Here is a 13,561-nt window from a genome sequence, read left to right as displayed (position 1 = left end):
GCGTGAGTCCACCTCGAATGAAACGGAGGTAACCAATGCCACCATTCTAGCAGCTATAAACAACCTCTCAGCTATGCTACATGACATGAAGTTGCAAGTAAAAGAAAACACCACAACCATAGCCGAGGTAACCAAAAGTGTCGAATTCAATGCCAACGAAATCGAAGTGTGCAAATTGGAAAATTCAATTCAATTCATTTTTATTTATATAGCGCCAAATACAACAAATGTCATCTCAAGGCACTTAGATAGTAAGTCCAATTCAAGCCAATTGGAATTCAATTAATTAATAATAATCATAATTCATAAAATAATCCAATTCGTTCATATAGAGCCAATTCAAAAACAATTTCCTAGCTAAGAAAACCAACAGATTGCACTGAAAACTTTTTGTTTTTCGGTCCAATCTCCCGGCCTGAGCGTGCCTGAGGCGACTGTGGAGAGAAACGACTCCCTTTGAACAGGAAGAAACCTCTGGCAGAACCAGACTCAGGAAGGGTGGCCATCCGCCTCCACCAGCTGGGGTTTGAGAAGACAGAAAGGGGGGGAGGGGGGAGGGGGCCGCGGCGGCGGCGGCACTGTAACACCATTCAAAGGATATCTGTTGGAACAGGGAAACACGAGTTAATGACCACAATAATGTCACATATACATAAAGAGAGTAAAGTGAGGAAAGGTGTGACAGATGAGGCCCCCCAGCAGTCTGGGCCTATAGCAGCTTAACTATGGGATGTTTCAGGATCACCTGAGCCATCCCTAACTATAAGCTTTATCAAAAAGGAAAGTTTTAAGCCTGGTCTTAAAAGTGGAAAGGGTGTCTGCTTCCCGGACATTTACTGGCAGCTTATTCCACAAGAGAGGGGCCTGATAACTGAAGGCTCTGCCTCCCATTCTACTTTTAGAAACTCTGGGAACCTCAAGTAAACCTGCAGTTTGGGAACGAAGTGCTCTGTTAGGAAAATATCTTACAATGAGATCTTTAAGATATGATGGAGCTCGGTCATTAAGAGCTTTATATGTAAGGAGAAGAATCTTAAATTCTATTCTGAATTTAACAGGGAGCCAATGAAGAGAAGCTAAAACTGGAGAAATATGATCTCTCCTGTTAGTTCTCGTCAAAACTCTGGCTGCAGCATTTTGGATCAACTGGAGGCTTTTCAGAGAATATGTAGGACAGCCCAATAATAAAGAATTACAGCAGTCCAATCCTGAAGTAACAAATGCATGAATTAGTTTTTCTGTATCACTCTGAGACAAGATGTTCCTGATTTTAACAATATTACGAAGATGAAAGAAGGCAGTCCTAGAAACCTGTTTTATATGTGAGTCAAATGATAAATTCTGGTAAAAAATAACTCCAAGGTTCCTCACTGTAGAACTAGAAGCCAAGGAAATACCATCTAGAGTAACTATATAGCTAGACAATTTCTCCCTGAAACGCTCAGGTCCAAAGATAACGACTTCAGTTTTGTCTGAATTTAGAAGCAGACAGTTCTGAGTCATCCAGGTCTTTATGTCTTTAAAGCTGCAGTCTGCAACTCTTTTTCAAGCATAATGCCGGGAACTGTCCGGGGATTCTGAAAGTAGTACATTAAATACCCCAATACAAAACAAAAGAGTTCTCTGGGTCCCCTATATGTCCCGCTAGGTCCCTCCAAAGCCAGCAGGTTTGTTTACAAAATTGCAGACCGGACCGGTAAAAGGTAACCAATCAGGTTTACGAGCTGGGCTCTGCTGCCTGTCAATCACCGATTGTGCACGCGCGATACAAGGTAGGCTCGTCTCCACACTTATTTATCTGGACTATTGAACTTCATTACGGGCTTGTCTACTTACTGTGTCTTCCATGATCGCAAATGACAGGTGAGTTGATGAATGAGGAGTCGTGTAAGCGCATCTGGCGTGCACGAGTTCTCATGTGTTTTGATGGGGCGGGACAGGAAGTTGAATAACTTTTTATTTTTCGGTTAAAAAATAAGCATTTCTTGCATTTTGCGACTACGGAGGTCACCGTTTTCAACTTCAAGCGTTCTGATAGATCATGTAAACTCTTAAAATGCCAAAAAGTAGGACTTTACGTATGACAACAACAAATACTGCAGACTGCAGCTTTAAGACATGCTTGTAGTCTGACCAACCTATTGGGTTCATCTGGTTTTATAGATAAGTACAGCTGAGTATCATCAGCATAGCAATGGAAATTTATGCCATGCTGTCTAATAATGTTACCTAATGGAAGCATGTATAAAGTAAAAAGAATCGGTCCAAGCACAGAACCCTGAGGAACTCCATGACTTACTCTGGTGTGTGAGGAAGATTCTTCATTTACAAGAACAAACTGAAATCTATCAGATAAATATGATTTAAACCAGCCTAATGCAGTTCCTTTAATCCCAATAACATGTTCAAGTCTGTGTAATAAGATACTGTGATCGACCGTATCAAATGCAGCACTGAGATCCAACAGGACAAGCACAGACACAAGTCCGCTATCAGAGGCTAAGAGGAGATCATTGGTAACTTTCAGCAGTGCAGTTTCTGTGCTATGATGCACTCTGAATCCTGACTGAAACTCTTCAAACAGATTATTTCTGTGTAAATGATCACAAAGCTGAGCTGCAACTATTTTTTCAAGAACTTTAGACATAAAAGGGAGATTGGATATAGGTCTATAATGAGCCAACACTTCTGAATCAAGAGTAGGTTTTTTAAGTAAAGGTTTAATTACAGCAACCTTAAAAGGCTGAGGTACATATCCTGTCAACAAAGACAGATTGATCAAATCCAATATGGAAGTGTCAATTAATGGGAAAACCTCCTTGAACAGTCTGGTTGGGATTGGGTCTAAAACACAAGTTGATGGTTTAGAAGAGACTATTGCTGTTGTTAGATCAGAGAGATCAACTGGACAGAAGCCGTCTAAATACAAATCAGGTTCTAAAGATACTTCTAAAGCTGCTGTACTTGATGATACATCACTGATAATAGTGGGAAGGACTCCATCAATCTTCTCTCTGATAGAAACAATTTTTTTAATAAAGAAGCTCATGAAATCATCACTGCTGAGAGTTAAAGGAATAACTGGCTCAGCAGAGCTCGGACTCTTAGTCAGACTGGCTACAGTGCTGAAAAGAAACCTGGGATTATTCTTATTCTCTTCTATCAATGATGAATAATAAGCAGTTCTAGCTTTACGAAGGGCTTTCTTATACGTTATTAAACTATCTTTCCAGACTAACTGAGACTCTTCTAAATTAGAGGAACGCCACTGTCTCTCCAGCTTTCTTGCAGTCTGCTTTAAAGCACGCAGCTGTGAATTATACCAAGGAGCCAACCTCTTCTGACTGATTACCTTCCTTTTCAGAGGGGCAACACTGTCCAGTGCTGTACGCATTGAAACTATAGTGCTGTCAACAAGAGAGTCAAGTGCTGCTGGAGTAAAGTTTATGTAGTCGTCCTCTGTCATATCTGCACATGGCAGTGAAGAAAAGGATGATGGAATTAATTCTTTAAATCTGGTTACAGCATCCTCTGATAAACACCTTCTATACGTAAATTTCTTCTCAGAAACTGTATAGTCAAGTAATGTAAACTCAAAGGTTATCAGAAAATGGTCAGATAAGACAGAGTTATGAGGGAACACTGTTAACTGTTCACTCTCAATGCCATAAGTCAGAACAAGATCAAGGGTGTGATTAAGGCAGTGAGTCGGTCTGTGTACACTCTGAGAAAATCCAATAGAGTCCAATATAGAATTAAAGTTCATATTCAGGCTGTCATTTTCAACATCTACATGAATATTAAAGTCACCCACTACAATGACTTTATCTGTACTCAGCACTAACTGGGATAAAAACTCTGAGAATTCAGACAGAAACTCAGAATAAGGGCCAGGTGGACGATACACAACAACAAACACAAGAGGTTTCTGGGATTTCCACTTTGCGTGGGAAAAACTGAGAATCAGAGATTCAAAAGAGCTCAAACTAATCTTGGGTCTGGGACTGATTAGTAACCCTGATCTGAAAATAGCTGCCACTCCTCCTCCTCTGCCTGTGGTTCCAGGAACGTGAACATTTAAACAGTCAGAGGGGGTTGCTTCACAAAATGCTGCTGTTAAAAAAAAAAGTTGCTAATTTGGAAAAAGAAAACGCTGACCTCCGAGACAAGTTGGTGGAATTGGCGCGTTACAAACGACGATGGAACCTGAAGCTCCGCGGGCTCAAGGAAAAGGATAGCGAAAACACACGGGAACGGGTTTCCCATGTCATCGCACAGATCGCCCCACACTGGTCAGAAAAGATCAACTTTGCCATCGACTCCGTGCATCGCTTGGGCCAAAAGGAAAAGGGCAAACACCGGCAGATCATCATACAGTTCACCATGCGACACTTCCGAGATGAGCTGTGGCGCCTCTCAAAGGGCTCGGAGGTGTGCTCGAAGCTCAACATCAAATTCGCTGAACACCTTCTCCCGGAGGACAAGAAGGCGAGAGAGGCTGTGTGGCCACTGATCAAGGCGGCAAGAGAGGCTGGTCAGCAAGGTTATTACAAAGGGTCGGTTGGCTACACGGGGTTGCCATTGAGGCCACCTAATTCGGTAAAGTATCGAGGGACATGTTTTGAATCAATCACTTAAAGGGGAATCGTTTTTGCCAAGTTACCTACAGGAAAAGTTTATTCCTGTGACTCCCTGAGGTTTACTTCCAAGTTCAAAGGTTTATTTTTCTACCTTATTGTTACTGTTTATTTTTTCTACCTTATTGTTACTGTCTAATGTTTTCTTTCAAAGAAGATTTTAATTTAATTTCTTTTAATGCAAGGGGCCTAAGAGACAGTATCAAAAGAAAAGCTGTCTTTCTTTTTTGCAAACATAAGAAGCCAAACGTTGTTTTACTGCAAGAGACTCACTCCATAGAAACTGATGAAAAGTTTTGGTCTAACCAATGGGGCGACAAAATCATTTTTGGACACGGTACCAATCGCTCTGCTGGTACTGCTATTCTTCTGCACAACTTCCCTGGGAAAATTCTCACCACCAGAAAAGACTCTGATGGACATTGGATTCTTTATGTTTTTTCAATTGAACACTCCTTTATTATTCTGGGAAACATCTATGGTCACAACAACTTAAGCCAAAACAAGGAATTACTCTCTGAAATCAGCAATATCATCACAGAAATGAAACTTATTTACCCTACAGACAACATTATACTGGGGGGTGACTTTAATATGGTTCATGATGAATGGTTAGACCGCTGCCCCAGTAAGTTTGTTAACCACCACTATAATCCTCATCTGTGTAATTTCTGTAACCTTCACAATTTGATAGATCCTTGGCGTTCCTTACATCAAGATCAAAAAGAATTCTCTTGGTTTAAGCCAGGTGGCTCAAGTAGGTCCAGAATTGACTTCTGGCTCGTCTCTGACTGTTTCAAAGAACTTATCAGCGACTGTTCAATTTCCGCTGCTCCTTTATCAGACCACTGTCTCTTAAGTTTACTACTTAAACCTTCCAATTATGTTAAACGCAATAGAGGTTACTGGAAATTCAATGCCAATCTTTTGAATTCTGATGTTTTCTGCATAGGGATAAAGAGCATTATCAGAGCCATCTCTGAGGGTGAAAGTCTGTCATCCTTCACTTCAAAATGGGAATATATTAAATACAAAGTCAGAAACTTTTCTATATCCTTTAGCAAACTATTAAAGCAATCTGCTCAACTTGAGGAAAATGAATTATTAAGGGAAATTTATATATGCTGCAACAAGCCCACTATGTCTTATTCAGACAAAAGGAAACTACTTAACTTACAAACTAAACTAGACAACGTCTATACCAAAAAAGCCAAAGGCGCTTATATTAGGTCAAGAGCCAAATGGATAGAGGAAGGTGAGAGAAATTCTGCTAATTTTTGTAGACTAGAAAAGGTGCGACAGGAGAAAAATAACTTAGAAACTTGACTAATAAATGGCACTGAATGTTCTGACCCCAAAACTATAGCAAACGAGGTTTTCACTTTTTACAACTCATTATACTCAAGCAACTTCTCACCAGAGGCAGCTGACATCTTTTTTGACAAAATTAAAGAACACATCCCACAGATGTCTGAAGATTTCAAACTAACTTGTGATGCACCTCTTTCACATGAGGAGTTAGATAAAGCTATGCAATGTTTAATACCAGATCGTTCACCTGGTCAAGACGGCCTCACAGCCAATTTTTACAAACATTTCTGGGAGGATATTAAGGACGTTTTATTCCATACTTTGAACGAAATTATAACTAACTTGTCACTGCCACACACCATGAAACAAGGTGTAATAGTACTTATTCCCAAACCTGGTAAAGATGAAAAAAGTCTTGAAAATTGGCGACCAATTACTCTCCTTAACAATGACTATAAACTACTAACACACATCTTCTCAAATAGATTAAAAACGGTCTTCCTCAAATAATAAGCGAAACACAATCTGGGTTTATGAGAGGCAGATCTATACATGATAATGTACGTTTGATATTAGACTTAATAGAATCTAATGACTTTATACAGGATGACGGTTTTATTCTCTTCCTTGACTTTTATAAAGCATTTGACACTCTTGAACATTCATTTATTTTTCAGGCTCTAAAGCGCTGTGGGTTTGGAACATTTTTTAGGAACATAATCAAATGCATCTACCATGACACCAACAGTTCTGTCTCTCTTTCAAACGGTACTTCCCCTCGTTTTAACATCAAAAGAGGCATAAAACAAGGGTGCCCCATCTCACCTTATTTATTCCTAATTGCTGCTGAAATCCTTTCTATTTTAATTAAAAATTCAGAAATTCAGCACATGACTGTTTTCAATACTAAACTTCAAATAAGTCAGCTAGCCGATGACACCACGTTGTTCCTGAGAGACCATGAACAAGTCCCAAAAGCCATAGAGTACATAAAAGAGTTCTCAAATCCCTCAGGGTTACAACTTAACCTTAATAAATGTGAACTTCTAGCTATACACAACTCCCCCCACTCGTCTGCTGACGGCATTCCCATTAAATCCTCTGTTAAATATCTTGGAGTACACATTACAAATGATGTGAAGCTCAGTGAATCGCTAAACCTATGCACTAAATTAGATGAATGCAAATCTAGATTGGATAGGTGGTTAAATAGGGACTTATCTCTCTATGGTCGCATCTACATAACCAAAATGGAAAGTATTTCCAGATGTATTTATCCTGCTAGCTCTCTGTCCTTTCCTAATAAAATGATTAAAGCCATAAATAAATTAAACTTTGACTACATGTGGAGAAGGAAAGTCCACTATTTAAGAAAGTCATCCATGGTGAAAAATTATGAAGATGGTGGGTTACAAGCTATTGATTTTGATTGCATCAATGGCTCTTTAAAAAAAAATGGCTAAAATCATTCCTTGTTAATAACAACAGTTTTTGGTTTTGTGTCCCTAGGGAAATCTTTAGAAAACTTGGTGGTATTCATTTTCTCTTGCGTTGTGATTTCATCCCATATAAGTTGCCTGTGAAACTATCCTCTTTTCATTCTCAAGTCCTCCTGTACTGGAATCTTCTGTACAAACACAACTTTACACCACACAACACACCCATTTGGAATTGTAGATATATCCTTCACAGAAACAAATCCATATTCCTTGGCGAATGGTTGGAGAGGGGCATCTGGTCAACAACACACCTGCTAGATGAACATGGAAATATCTTACCTTTTGATAATTTCTGTTTAAAACACAACTTTCAATGCAACCGACAACAATACAACAAGATCATGAAATGTCTCCCTCCTGCTTTTCTTTCAATGGTCCAAAACTCAACACCTTTTGTTTCTACTCCAGACCTTCCTAGTATTTTAAGAATTGGTGAAGTTGACCTTATAAGTAAAGATATTTCTAACAAAGTTATACGTGGACTATTCTCATCTTACTTATTTCCTTTTCAATGTAAAAACAATCTCCAAAATATTGACTCACATACTCTTAAAAAGCTGCGTACACTCTCTTTAAATCTACCAATCCCTCCCAAGGCAAAAGAACTACATTTCAAAATATTTAATGACATATACCCCTCAAGGGAGCTTCTCAACCACAGGTTTAATATTGACATTGACAATTGCATATTTTGTTGTGAAGTTGTAGAAACCACTGATCACTTATTTTTCCTGTGCATGTACAGTAACACTTTTTGGAATGATGTGTACGACTGGCTATGTGAATACATTCCAGCCGTTCCTCTCTTTGACTTGAATGTAATTAAATATGGGTGCTTACACAAAGATAAAAACATAGAACTCTTGATCAACGTCGTCATCTGTTTAGGAAAATATCTCTTACACAAATGTAAATGTATAAAGACAAGTCCTGTGTTCAGCGCATTTAAAAATGAGTGGTCTTTATACAGTAAATCCTTAAAGTGTATGAAGAGTGAAAAGAGCAACAGGCTAATTGAAATAATGTGTAGCTTTGATTTGATTTAATGTAATGTAGGCCCTCCTCTCTCTCTCTTGCTATTATTTATTTTATTTTATTTCATGTTATATTATTTATTTTATTTTTTGACTGTCAATATGCTTTGTTATTCATGAAAACTTCCAATAAAAAAAAAAAAAGAAAAAAAAGTTGATTGCTTTCCGATGAAGTGGGTGGAGCTTTCCTTACCAGGGGGAACTCGAATCAACCTGAACAAGCAATTTGCCTGAGGTAGTGCAGCAGAGCCGAAGGTGTTGCGTCACTGCGAGGGCGGAGCCTGGGTACCCCCATATGGCCAAATCCAGATTTCCACCTCACAAAACACCTGTTCACTATCGCACATAGGAACAGAAAAGGACTACACACACTCCCCACCTGCTCCGTAATAAGCATTTCAAGATCCTTTCCAAAGACACTGAGTTGGAAAGTCTTTTCAGCATGTACAGATGATTGAATCCATCATTAGTTAAAACTAACAAAGAAAAACAAAAAACACTCAGTTCTGCTGAGATAAAAAATTATAAAACTTAAAATGTTAATTTCAGAATGATTGAATAACTAACCAAAATAGATACCTGAATATAGCACAAGTTAAATGGAATAAAGATCTATTCATCCTTCTTACTAATGCTCTCTGGACAGATATTTGTAACAAGACAATCACTAAGACAACAAACAGTACTTCAATTTCATTCAGTTTTATTCATATAACACCAAACAAATGTCATCTCAGATCCAATCCAATTCAAGAATCAGAATCCAACTCATTATAATACAATTCTAATCCAATCCAAATCATTACATTCCAAATTCTCTTTGATCTCATTTCCCATCCTGAGCGTGTATGAGGCTAAAGAAAGAAAAACTCCCTTTGAATAGGAAGAAACCTCAGGCAGAACCGGGACCAGAACCGGAACCAGAACCGGAACCAGAACCGGAACCAGAACCGAAACCAGAACCGAAACCAGAACCGGAACCAGAACCGGAACCAGAACCGGAACCAGGTCCTGGACCAACCCCTCCTGTTCCCCTCCTGTTCCTCTCCTGTTCCTCTCCTGTTCCTCTCCTGTTCCCCTCCTGTTCCTCTCCTGTTCCCCTCCTGTTCCTCTCCTGTTCCCCTCCTGTTCCCCTCCTGTTCCCCTCCTGTTCCTCTCCTGTTCCTCTCCTGTTCCCCTCCTGTTCCCCTCCTGTTCCTCTCCTGTTCCTCTCCTGTTCCTCTCCTGTTCCCCTCCTGTTCCCCTCCTGTTCCCCTCCTGTTCCTCTCCTGTTCCTGTTCCTCTGCTGTTCCCCTCCTGTTCCTCTCCTGTTCCTGTTCCTCTCCTGTTCCTCTCCTGTTCCTGTTCCTCTCCTGTTCCTCTCCTGTTCCTCTCCTGTTCCCCTCCTGTTCCTGTTCCTCTCCTGTTCCTCTCCTGTTCCTGTTCCTCTCCTGTTCCTCTCCTGTTCCCCTCCTGTTCCTGTTCCTCTCCTGTTCCTGTTCCTCTCCTGTTCCTCTCCTGTTCCCCTCCTGTTCCCCTCCTGTTCCCCTCCTGTTCCTCTCCTGTTCCCCTCCTGTTCCCCTCCTGTTCCTCTCCTGTTCCCCTCCTGTTCCTCTCCTGTTCCCCTCCTGTTCCCCTCCTGTTCCCCTCCTGTTCCTCTCCTGTTCCCCTCCTGTTCCTGTTCCTCTCCTGTTCCTGTTCCTCTCCTGTTCCTCTCCTGTTCCTCTCCTGTTCCTCTCCTGTTCCTGTTCCTCTCCTGTTCCTCTCCTGTTCCTCTCCTGTTCCCCTCCTGTTCCTGTTCCTCTCCTGTTCCTCTCCTGTTCCCCTCCTGTTCCTGTTCCTCTCCTGTTCCTGTTCCTCTCCTGTTCCTCTCCTGTTCCCCTCCTGTTCCCCTCCTGTTCCCCTCCTGTTCCTCTCCTGTTCCCCTCCTGTTCCCCTCCTGTTCCTCTCCTGTTCCCCTCCTGTTCCTCTCCTGTTCCCCTCCTGTTCCCCTCCTGTTCCCCTCCTGTTCCTCTCCTGTTCCCCTCCTGTTCCTGTTCCTCTCCTGTTCCTCTCCTGTTCCTCTCCTGTTCCCCTCCTGTTCCTCTCCTGTTCCTCTCCTGTTCCCCTCCTGTTCCTCTCCTGTTCCTCTCCTGTTCCTCTCCTGTTCCCCTCCTGTTCCCCTCCTGTTCCTCTCCTGTTCCTCTCCTGTTCCCCTCCTGTTCCTGTTCCCCTCCTGTTCCCCTCCTGTTCCTCTCCTGTTCCTCTCCTGTTCCTCTCCTGTTCCCCTCCTGTTCCCCTCCTGTTCCTCTCCTGTTCCTCTCCTGTTCCTCTCCTGTTCCCCTCCTGTTCCTCTCCTGTTCCTCTCCTGTTCCTCTCCTGTTCCTCTCCTGTTCCCCTCCTGTTCCTCTCCTGTTCCTCTCCTGTTCCCCTCCTGTTCCTCTCCTGTTCCTCTCCTGTTCCTCTCCTGTTCCTCTCCTGTTCCTCTCCTGTTCCTCTCCTGTTCCTCTCCTGTTCCCCTCCTGTTCCCCTCCTGTTCCTCTCCTGTTCCCCTCCTGTTCCTCTCCTGTTCCTCTCCTGTTCCTCTCCTGTTCCCCTCCTGTTCCTGTTCCCCTCCTGTTCCCCTCCTGTTCCTCTCCTGTTCCTCTCCTGTTCCTCTCCTGTTCCCCTCCTGTTCCTCTCCTGTTCCTCTCCTGTTCCCCTCCTGTTCCTGTTCTCCTCCTGTTCCCCTCCTGTTCCTCTCCTGTTCCTCTCCTGTTCCTGTTCCTCTCCTGTTCCCCTCCTGTTCCTCTCCTGTTCCTGTTCCTCTCCTGTTCCTCTCCTGTTCCCCTCCTGTTCCTCTCCTGTTCCTGTTCCTCTCCTGTTCCTCTCCTGTTCCTCTCCTGTTCCTGTTCCTCTCCTGTTCCTCTCCTGTTCCTGTTCCAATCCTGTTCCCCTCCTGTTCCCCTCCTGTTCCCCTCCTGTTCCCCTCCTGTTCCTCTCCTGTTCCCCTCCTGTTCCTGTTCCTCTCCTGTTCCTGTTCCTCTCCTGTTCCCCTCCTGTTCCTGTTCTCCTCCTGTTCCCCTCCTGTTCCTCTCCTGTTCCTCTCCTGTTCCCCTCCTGTTCCTCTCCTGTTCCTGTTCCTCTCCTGTTCCTCTCCTGTTCCTCTCCTGTTCCTCTCCTGTTCCTGTTCCTCTCCTGTTCCTCTCCTGTTCCTCTCCTGTTCCTGTTCCTCTCCTGTTCCCCTCCTGTTCCCCTCCTGTTCCTCTCCTGTTCCTCTCCTGTTCCTCTCCTGTTCCTCTCCTGTTCCCCTCCTGTTCCCCTCCTGTTCCTCTCCTGTTCCTCTCCTGTTCCTCTCCTGTTCCTCTCCTGTTCCCCTCCTGTTCCCCTCCTGTTCCTCTCCTGTTCCTCTCCTGTTCCTCTCCTGTTCCTCTCCTGTTCCTCTCCTGTTCCCCTCCTGTTCCTCTCCTGTTCCCCTCCTGTTCCCCTCCTGTTCCTCTCCTGTTCCTCTCCTGTTCCTCTCCTGTTCCTCTCCTGTTCCTCTCCTGTTCCCCTCCTGTTCCCCTCCTGTTCCTCTCCTGTTCCTCTCCTGTTCCTCTCCTGTTCCTGTTCCTCTCCTGTTCCTCTCCTGTTCCTGTTCCTCTCCTGTTCCTGTTCCTCTCCTGTTCCTCTCCTGTTCCTCTCCTGTTCCTCTCCTGTTCCTGTTCCTCTCCTGTTCCTCTCCTGTTCCTGTTCCTCTCCTGTTCCTGTTCCTCTCCTGTTCCTCTCCTGTTCCTCTCCTGTTCCCCTCCTGTTCCTCTCCTGTTCCTCTCCTGTTCCTCTCCTGTTCCTCTCCTGTTCCTCTCCTGTTCCCCTCCTGTTCCTCTCCTGTTCCCCTCCTGTTCCCCTCCTGTTCCCCTCCTGTTCCCCTCCTGTTCCTCTCCTGTTCCCCTCCTGTTCCCCTCCTGTTCCTCTCCTGTTCCCCTCCTGTTCCCCTCCTGTTCCCCTCCTGTTCCTCTCCTGTTCCCCTCCTGTTCCCCTCCTGTTCCTCTCCTGTTCCCCTCCTGTTCCTCTCCTGTTCCCCTCCTGTTCCTGTTCCCCTCCTGTTCCTCTCCTGTTCCCCTCCTGTTCCCCTCCTGTTCCTCTCCTGTTCCCCTCCTGTTCCTCTCCTGTTCCTCTCCTGTTCCTCTCCTGTTCCCCTCCTGTTCCTCTCCTGTTCCCCTCCTGTTCCTCTCCTGTTCCCCTCCTGTTCCCCTCCTGTTCCCCTCCTGTTCCTCTCCTGTTCCCCTCCTGTTCCCCTCCTGTTCCCCTCCTGTTCCCCTCCTGTTCCTCTCCTGTTCCTCTCCTGTTCCCCTCCTGTTCCTCTCCTGTTCCTCTCCTGTTCCTCTCCTGTTCCTCTCCTGTTCCCCTCCTGTTCCTCTCCTGTTCCTCTCCTGTTCCCCTCCTGTTCCCCTCCTGTTCCTCTCCTGTTCCTCTCCTGTTCCCCTCCTGTTCCTCTCCTGTTCCTCTCCTGTTCCTCTCCTGTTCCTGTTCCTCTCCTGTTCCTCTCCTGTTCCCCTCCTGTTCCTCTCCTGTTCCTCTCCTGTTCCTCTCCTGTTCCTGTTCCCCTCCTGTTCCTCTCCTGTTCCTCTCCTGTTCCTCTCCTGTTCCTCTCCTGTTCCCCTCCTGTTCCTCTCCTGTTCCCCTCCTGTTCCCCTCCTGTTCCCCTCCTGTTCCCCTCCTGTTCCTCTCCTGTTCCTCTCCTGTTCCTCTCCTGTTCCCCTCCTGTTCCCCTCCTGTTCCCCTCCTGTTCCTCTCCTGTTCCTGTTCCCCTCCTGTTCCCCTCCTGTTCCTCTCCTGTTCCTCTCCTGTTCCCCTCCTGTTCCCCTCCTGTTCCTCTCCTGTTCCTCTCCTGTTCCTCTCCTGTTCCCCTCCTGTTCCTCTCCTGTTCCCCTCCTGTTCCTCTCCTGTTCCCCTCCTGTTCCCCTCCTGTTCCTCTCCTGTTCCTCTCCTGTTCCTCTCCTGTTCCCCTCCTGTTCCCCTCCTGTTCCTCTCCTGTTCCTCTCCTGTTCCCCTCCTGTTCCTGTTCCCCTCCTGTTCCCCTCCTGTTCCCCTCCTGTTCCTCTCCTGTTCCTCTCCTGTTCCTCTCCTGTTCCTCTCCTGTTCCCCTCCTGTTCCCCTCCTG

This window comes from Odontesthes bonariensis, chromosome 17 (assembly GCF_027942865.1).
Source record: "Odontesthes bonariensis isolate fOdoBon6 chromosome 17, fOdoBon6.hap1, whole genome shotgun sequence".
Classification (NCBI taxonomy): Eukaryota; Metazoa; Chordata; class Actinopteri; order Atheriniformes; family Atherinopsidae; genus Odontesthes; species Odontesthes bonariensis.
Note: the sequence above shows the minus strand (reverse complement) of the source record.